Source organism: Epinephelus lanceolatus, chromosome 16 (genome assembly GCF_041903045.1).
Source record: "Epinephelus lanceolatus isolate andai-2023 chromosome 16, ASM4190304v1, whole genome shotgun sequence".
Taxonomy (NCBI): domain Eukaryota; kingdom Metazoa; phylum Chordata; class Actinopteri; order Perciformes; family Serranidae; genus Epinephelus; species Epinephelus lanceolatus.
The window spans coordinates 21,665,217-21,674,705 of NC_135749.1; positions in this window are offsets into that span (position 1 = coordinate 21,665,217).

Below are 9,489 nucleotides of genomic sequence, written 5' to 3' on the forward strand. Positions count from 1 at the left end.
TTGCCCTATCTTGAATGGGAATAAAAATGGTTTAATCGTGTGCCCCTCTAGACTTTCGAACTGTTAGTGGACTGTAGTGATGGGCAAAGCAGTTCCTTGGATGTTACTGAATCACTAGAATCAGTTCATTAAAAAGATTTGTTCAAAAGATTTGTTCACCGAATCGTTCAGTGCTTGGCGGGAGGAGCCCTGACTGTGTACTGCGTAGTCCGACTCACTGAACTGATACACGACTGAGCTGCTGCTGTGTCTGCCCTGCACTGGTGAGTCTCATTACCAGCTAGCCTAACGTTTTAAGTTTGTTTATCTGGAAACTAAGTCTGTTAAAACAATGGGGAGGTGTGTGATTGGTTTCATGTGGCTTGACTCCTGGCTACATTAGCCATTAGCTTGGAGAAAACGGTCCCTAAGTGTATCGCTGAGAAGAAATTATTTGAATCACTCAGGGATCGGAGTTACGTCATTCACCGAGTGATTCGTTCACCTGCCTTCCATGACTGACTGCCTCAGTCATGGTAGGCAGTCCCTCCCTGCACCCTGGCTGCCTCGCGACTCGCGAGTGATTCATCGTTCGCACGGACTGAATCAGCAGTTCCACTCCCGGCCTGCATGTTCGCTGCTGAGCTCAACTGAACTGAGAAATGAACGAATCAGTTCAGATAAAACATGAAAGCTGGGGTTGTGACACTTAAAAAATGTATTCACTGATTTACCAGGGTCTCTGCAGGTTTCAACAAGTCAAATTTAAGACTTTTTAAGACTTTTTTAAGACCATAATGAATACAATTTAAGACCCATTTCACATCGATAATGGCAAAAAAGTACAAAAGACTTGAAGGAAAATTGGAGGCCCGGAATTACTTGCAAAGTATATGAATTTATTCACAGCTCTTTCACATTGGAATACAAAATGCTTAACCTAACTAAAAACACCAGAAACCTCTCTGTTGTGAACTAATATTTGTTTGGAACTCAGAATAAAAAAAATATTTGTAAACTCTACAGCCAACGGCCATTATGTGTATGTGTGTATGTGTGCGTGTGTGTGTGTGTATGTGTGCACACAATCTCGGAACCCGGGAACATAGTCTGGAACAGCTCATCAATGTTCTCATTACCAGTATATGACTGGTGCTTAGTTACCGTATGAAAAGTCCATAGCACCTCCGCTTTTAGTGTGGGTGTAGACCCAAACGCTGTCCGGAGGTCGACTGGAGTTGCAGCAGACTGGGTCGCGCTGGACCTCGATGCTCCAGCTCCTGATGTGGAACAATACTGGCTGATTGACAGCGTTTGCTGCTGGCATTTTATGACCGCTTTATGTTTTTCTGATTTGCAATGGGATTCCAATGCCTTGATGCCCAATGTTCCAAGTTTTAAAGTTTTCTTGCACAAAGTGCAGTGTGCTTCATATATTTTTCCATCCACCAGCTTCAACCATGTATTAAATTGTTCGTTCTGAAGCCACAAATCATTGAAATTGCACTTACCCATCTATGCAAGTAATTTTGTTAGTAAGTTTTCTCCGCTGCTATGCTAAGCTGTCTGTCACAACACACCGCTGCGCGCGCACAGCACGTTAGCTGGTGGTGTTCGATAAATTCTGACCGGGCAGCACAGGTAGCCTACTTCAGTTCCGCTTTGTAGTTACGTTATAGCGTCCTCAAAAATCGAAACATTTAAAAGCGAGACTGAAATTTATGCATGTTTTAAATAAAAGTAACGTCAATAGATTTTTAAGACCTTTCAAAATCGTATTTAAGACCTTTTATGAGATTTTATGAGAATTTTAGACATTTTAAGGCCTTAAATTCAAATTATTGGATTTAAGACTTTTTTAGACTTTTTAAGACCCCGCGGATACCCTGTTTACAGACGTCTCTTTCACATTGTAAATCTATCAGAATAAGTCTTTTTCTGGTCCCATGGCATGACATGATGGATCTGGATATTATAATTTCAAGTTTGGACGCTGTGTAAAATTGGCTTCAAAGCCATGGTGCTGTTCCTTGTGGCTTATTCTCAGCTGAAACAACGCTGTGTCTCACAGGCGCTCAGCCACTCCCAGCTTTACGGTTTCAAAAGAGCACCTGGTGTTTTTTCGCTGGGGAAAAGTCTTTGCTGGGCACATGGCTTCATGAAAGTAACACTAGGGATCACAGACCATTGAGAACATAGTTCGACAAGAGCATATCAACCAACTAATTGACTGCTCAGGAGGTGTCAGCCCGAATGAAAACACACACTCATACATACATACATACATACATACGTACATTCACATATATGCATTTAGCATATCCCCCCCCCCCCACACACACACAAACACACACACACAGCCGCACACACACCTCTTCCAATTGGTCTCACTCGCTCTTCCTCCCCCCCCAACCTTGCTGTTTTCGTCACAGTACCACAGTGACCCTGACTGGTTAAAAAGTGGTACTGCAATGCCGGGAGGTGTGACTGGTATACAGCAGCGTGTGTGTGTGTATGCGCGCACCTGTATGTGTGTGTGTACTGTTATTGCTAGAGAAGATAAATCTTGTTAATGAAACAGACGGAAAGAAGAGGACTCTAGAGAGGGAAGGGAGGAGCAAGAAGAAGAGAGATGAGGGGAGAACGGCAAAGAGGGAGGAGGGGAGGGGACAGACAACAGAGAGAGCTAAAAGACAAGGAGAGGGGGAAAAAGAAGTAGTAAAGAAAGAGAATTAAAGAATATGAAGAGGAGAGAAGAAACGAGGGATGGGAGAGACAGGTCTGAGGGGGATAGAGTAAGAGGAAAAATGTTGACTGTCACGTTTTGTGTCATTGCATCATATATCAGTATTGAGAGAGTGACGCAGAGGAACAGAGGAGGAAGACAAGGATGGCAGGGTAAGAGAACGATGGAGAAAGGGAGACAAGTGAGTGCAGGCACAGGAGAGGAGGAGGAAAGAAAAACACAACCTGGAGAAGCCGCATTTCCTTAAGAAATATGTGTGTGCTTGCTGAGTTTAAAGAGCTGGAGTGTAGCTGGTCATGCATATTAATACCAACAGAGTGTGTTAGATATCTATTGGAAGGACACTGAATAAGTGTGCAAAGCCTGCAAGACACATAAGGTACACGTGGATGTGCTTTACTGTTTTTGGATTTGGAGGATGAAAGGGACATGAGCAGGCAGAGCGGTAAGGCACTGGAAAATATAAAATAGAAGAAAGCATCATCTTTTTAACTGACAGACCAGGAGATAAAAGCAGCTTTCACCTGGAGTTTGACCCAGAGCAGCCCAACTCAACTTCCACAAAAATACTTCCTTGTCCCCGGTGGGCTTGTCATGATCTAATTAACCTCACAATACATGCATTTAAAGTAACTTTGACACAAGCGGTAGTGCAAAGCAGGTCCGTAACATTTAATCATAATGTTAAACTAATAATAAACTAAATAAAGGGTACAGACAGAAGTCTAAGTGTTGGTTTATTCTGACTACTGAAAACTGTGAGGAAGTCCTTTAACATAAAGGCACATGTAGTCCACATCTCCATTACCCATGGGTACCCCAAGTCCAAGCCCTCCTTACCCCAAGAGATTTTGATTCAACACTGAAAATAAATTCAACTATTTCTGTGAATTTGTTAACTGTAAACTGCTGCATAATGTCTATACATATCCAAATAATTACTCACTAAAAAGCAAAGCAAGAAATCCAATCCAATAAGCAACCACCAGACTTCCAAATACTATTACATAATGCAAAGCCCTGCAGGTCCTGTCCATAGTACTCAATTACTGGACCTCATCCTGTGACAAAGGCAAATGAGCTGCATTACATTTTACCCATTGCAAGCAATATAATCACATCAATATTGCATTGTAGCATCCTTCACACAGACAGCCACGGTGGGCTGTTTAGCCATCAGGAAAGCCACAGAGCCAGCAGAGAATACTCGGGCTGTGTTTGTCTCACCTACAGGTATTTAAAGAAGACAGCAGGCATCCTTCATGGTGGAAAGGTAATCATAATCAGGTCATGTAATTTCCTGCTGGATTTGAGGTCTTTTGCCACAGAGGACTTCATTGGTGTTTCAGTAAAACGTCCCATTCTTTCATGTCCATGTAGTTAGTCCTCTTTTCCGTGTCCAGTTTGAGTGTTCCTTGGCCTCTGGGTTTTATTCTCAGACACCAAAGTCCAAAAATCCACCTGCCAACTACTAGTAAGTAATGTTAATCTTACAAAAGCATGGTAAGGTTAGCTGGCTAACATTAATTCTATCAGTGAAACTTGCTTACTCGAAGTTATTTTGGTTTCATCAGCTTCCCGTCACAGTTTTTAGAGTCCATTTGTGGTTTCAGGGTAACATTAAAGGGCCGTCCAAACCAAGAAAGGTGACTATATAGTGGTGTGGCATAGCTAACAAAATCAAGACAATCATTCAGTTTGTGATAAAAGCACCAAATTTGGTACATATATAGCTTAATATATGTAGAAGACATCTGGATTTTGGGGCGTCACAGATTGGGCACACTTGAATCATACATCAGATCTTGATGAAAAAATGATTCAAGTGTAAAATCTTTACTTATGTATAATGTATAATTTGTTGAAAACAAAACGATGTAACAATGGTCAATGAAAGCCAAAATCATCAACCCACTGAGGGCTGGATTCAAAATTGCACTGGAAATCAAAGTAAGAAATTGAAATCACAGGCTGATCTAACTTGCGTCTAACTTGCCTATCACAGCAACTCATAATGAGTTGCCCGAGCATGCCTGTATGCACTCCCGACAACGTCTGCTCCCAATTAGTCAATGACACCAATGCCTTCATCATCCAGGAACTGCCTATACATTCTGGCCACATGTGGCCGGGCATTGTCCTGCACCAGGAGGAAGCTGTCTACGGCCCTGTCCAGCTCTCCTCATGTAACAGCTGGTCTCCTGGTATCTCCTCCATGCTCTTGAGACTATGCTGGGAGACACAGCAAATTCTTGCGACCGCACGTATGGATGTGCCATTCTGGAGGAGCTGACTACCTGTGCAACCTGATTGGCTGCAGGTACCGCCTCATGCTACCAGTAGTGACAAGGACACTAGCAGAACAAAGACTTTCAGTGTCCCCATCTGGTCACCTGTATGAAAAATGTCTGGGGGCACTAATGGACATGGGGACGCATGTAGGGATCATTAGCCAATCAGGTGCAGGCTTAAAACTAATGAACAGGCTCATGAGCTGCAGGCTGCAGGCATACTCAGAGACTAAGATGCTTTGTGTGCTCCCTGTGTGTTGCTGAGACTGTTATGCTGTACAGTTGTGGCTCTGGTTAGCCAAACATGTGGTTGGTTCAGGGTCAATTATGTTTTATATTCATTTTAGTATTTTTATTGTTTGGGTAATGTAGGGGTGCAAACACCCCAAGGTATTGTATTTTTATTTTTATTTTGTATATAATGGTTCTGCCATAGCTTTTATTGTGGGGTCAGAAGCTGTCAGCTGGTATGCAAAGTATCAACTTAACAACAAATAACAAATTATTAATGGTTGACTCAGCAAATTTGTAACAGTGCTCTCTTTGTTTACAAGCAGCGCACTGACTGATGTTTTAGTATTTTAGTGTGTTAGTTTTATTTATCTTGCTGTTTTAGTGTTCACTGTTGGGTTGATTTTATATAGTTTAGGGTTTTAATCCTCCTGTCTCCTTTTGTTTATGGTGCTGTGGCTGGTGGTGGCCTCCAGTCACGGGTGTGGTTGGAGTGCTGGGAGTTTACTCACTTTTGGTGGCGATAATGGTTTGTGGCTGCACATTTTATGAGCATGGTATTTATATTTGAAGTGTGTTTTGGTTTGTGTAATATTTCTCATAGGTAGAGTACTCCCAGTGCTCCAACAGTGGGTGGGTGGATTTCCGGCTGTGGTTTTGCTGTCTGTCCTCTCCTTTTCTTTTTTAGTGTTTTACTAAATGTTATTAATAAATGGCCAGTTATGGCAGAGAACCCACACTGGCTGTTGAATCCTCTTTACTGAAGCCTGTGTCTCAGTTCACGTATTGATTTCAGGTTCAGGAGTTACATTCACATAAGTGGATTTGATGTTGTAGAGTAGGAACTCAACAAAAACTAGTGAGGAAATGACCACAATGTGATAAATAATAAAACAATGTTATATGACAAAGAAAATGATACAAAAGTACATTTATTCCACGCACTGTTCTTATTCCACCTAATTTTGCAGGTTCAGATAATTAACATAAATCATGATGTTTTATTATGTATTAAGCGATCCAGCATTAGGCCCCCCTTTACCAGCTGCAACATTAATTTACAGTATAATCCTAGGGTATAATGTATTCTGATCTGTGCCATTCTACATAATAAGTAAGTATAATAAAGTACTTTGCTAAGTACATGTTAATGCCAATTCTGCTTGTGTACTTTTACTTAAGATTTTGATTGCTTTATCTTGTAACAGAACATTTTCACACTTTGGTGTTGCTGCTTTGCTGGTCATCTCCAGTGTGAGCGTTGTTGCTTCTCTCTTTGTTTTCACACCATTGTAAATCTTTCTGTTTTTGGACTGCTGGTCAGACAAAATGAGCTGTGACCTGAGTTCTGATAGATTGTAGGTCTCACTCCCCAACTCATCAAATCTGAAAGCTTGGTCAGTGGCCCTCAGCATCACATACCGAGGTACCCTTTAGCAGCAATATAGATGGCATTTTTTTGGCACTCCAAGCAACTGCTGTTGTATAAAGAGTGAGAAAGTCTGCATGTGGTGGGTGGGAAGTGAAGTGAGGGGGGTGGGTCAAATAAACTCACAAATTTCAGGTAGACAGAAACAAAAAAAAATCAGGCAAGTTATTTTAATAACAATGTAGTGTGCTAGTATGTGTAGCATGCTACACTTGTGGTTGAAAGTTACATTATAGAAGTAACAAATATGCTAATTTTAAGCCAAATCAATGTGTTTTTTCTAAACCTAACTGCAAACTTTTATTGATGAGACCTCAGGAAGTAGATGTAAAAAGTAAAAGAAGTGTTTTATCTACATTCTAAGTTTATTTTGGAGACAGTATACATTTACTGGGTGGGAACTCTAAATTTCCTCTAAAGATCAAAGTTTATTTTGAAATGACACAATGCCTGTAACAAGCGTAAATTGACACGCCATCCCTGAGCATCTAAAACTGCTGCTGCTGGGTACCTAGAATGTCTTGGTTTGACAGACAGGGCTACTGACCATGCATTGGTGTATATAAATAATGCATATGCCACATAAGGGAGGACCCAAATGCAGACCAACAGACAGTCTGACTTTGTAACAAAAAGTGAGCTTTAATGTAGCTGTTTGAAAACATCCAGTACAGGAAGGCAACTCAAAGTCCAAACAAAAGTAGAACAAAAACCAAACTGAAAACCAATCGCGAAAAACACAATAAACAGGGATGAGCACAGGAATAACCACAGAATGTACACAGGAGGAACACAGACAAATTGACCAAGAACAAAGGGAAACACACAAGTATATATACACAGAAAACTAATCACAAGAACGAGACACAGCTGGAGTAGGTGGACACGGGCAAAAGGAGGGAAATGGAGATTGGGTGTGGAGGGGAACACTAGGGGTACGTCCCAAGTCTCTTATTTTATACTGCTAACTCCTAACTCCTTACTTGAACCGGAAGTCGTTCGAGCTCCGCCATCTTTAAGGCCGTCTCATGTCTCTTATTCCTGCCAGTAAGGAGTTAGCGTTAGGCATTAGGAGGGATCTGTTAGGTGCGATGAGTAAGGTAACACGAGAGGTTCTTAACAGGAAGTCTTTTTCAGCTTGAGGCCATGACGTATAAATACCCGCCCCCTACGTCTGTCTCATTTGAACGAGATGGCGGAGAAACAGCGCAAGTGTACCCGTTACATGCATTCTTTGCAATGAAACGCTGTAATTCACATGCCTACGTGACTACGAAGAGTAACGTTGATGATATTTCCTGCAAGACTGTCATGCTGTAATTAAGTTTATTTCATTCACAACCCGTTGCGGTGTTCAGCGGACTGTCGGTGATGTGTGGCTGTTAAATGTGCAGCTGATTGAGTGATATAACACCACGCACACACACATTTGCCCATCATTAATTGTCCTGCATGTCATGTGAGTGGAATAATGTTTAATAGGCTGTAGGTAATATTAATTATTAATATTAATTATTATTATTATTACTTTCATTAATGTTGTTGTAAGCTACTGTCATTACCATCTGTCCTGCATCTCTCTCTCTCTATGTCTCTGTCTCTTTCTGTCTCATTGTGTCATACGGATTACTGTTAATTTATCATGTTGATCTGTTCTGTACGACATCTATTGCATGTCTGTCCGTCCTGGAAGAGGGATCCCTCCTCAGTTGCTCTTCCTGAGGTTTCTACCGTTTTTTCCCCGTTAAAGGGTTTTTTTGCGGAGTTTTTCCTGATCCGCTGTGAGGGTCCAAGGGGAGGTGAGGGTTGTTAAGCTTTGATCAGTAGATATAATGTGACTTGGGATGTACGCCAAACGCTGGCTCCGTTACGCAGCAGATCCAGCGGTGCCGCCGTCATCAGAAAAGGACGTCGCTTTACGTGACGCTTCAGAATAAGGCCGTCTCATGTCTCTTATCAGCAATCCTCGCTCCTCACTCCTAACTCCTTAAATGTTTTCCTAAGTGGGAGGGCCTAAACAGTTAGGTAAGGTGGCTAGGTTAGGTGGTTAGCAGTAATTTTAAGGGACTTGGGACGTACCCTAGGTTGGAGCAAACAAGACTAATACAGAACAGGTGTGAAGGGAAGACTATTGGGAACAGGGAGGGACTAACGAGACAGGTGTGACAGAGAACACACAAAGACAGGAAGTAAAACCAGCCACAGCACATGAGGAGAGAATCTACAAAATAAAACAGGAAGCAGATTAAATTTGAATGAATGAACAACATGAAACAAGGAACACAAACAGAAACCTCCAAAACAAAGTCCATAGGGCAACAGAATATAAACAAACCAAGGATCATGGCATCATAGTTGAAGACTTAATTCAGTTTGATTGCTAGTGAAGTCTGCCTGGGCCTACCCCCTAAATGCCTAAAGTGCATTATTAACGCTGATGTGTATGATGCACCTTAAAATTAAGACAGAGTAAAATTATCAATCACATGGCAACTTTAGGCCAAAACATAAAATTGGGGGAAAACTGAAAAGCTGGTCATCTGTTAGACTGTATTTAACAAAATATCAATGACTTTCATGAGTAAAACCATATGTTGTGTCTTGCGCCTTATAAACAGTCTTCTATTGCACGAGCAGCTCCACTGGTTTAACTGTCTTGCCCAGCAGCACTTCAGCTGGTGGACTGAAAAAGGGAATTAAGGCGGTAACTTTGTGGCCATTTCATGAAGTAAGTTTTCATCCAGGTTTTGTCCATAAAATCTAAAAGTTGGAGGTTATAAAAGGTCAAAGTCAAATCTCCCTTTTATGAGAAT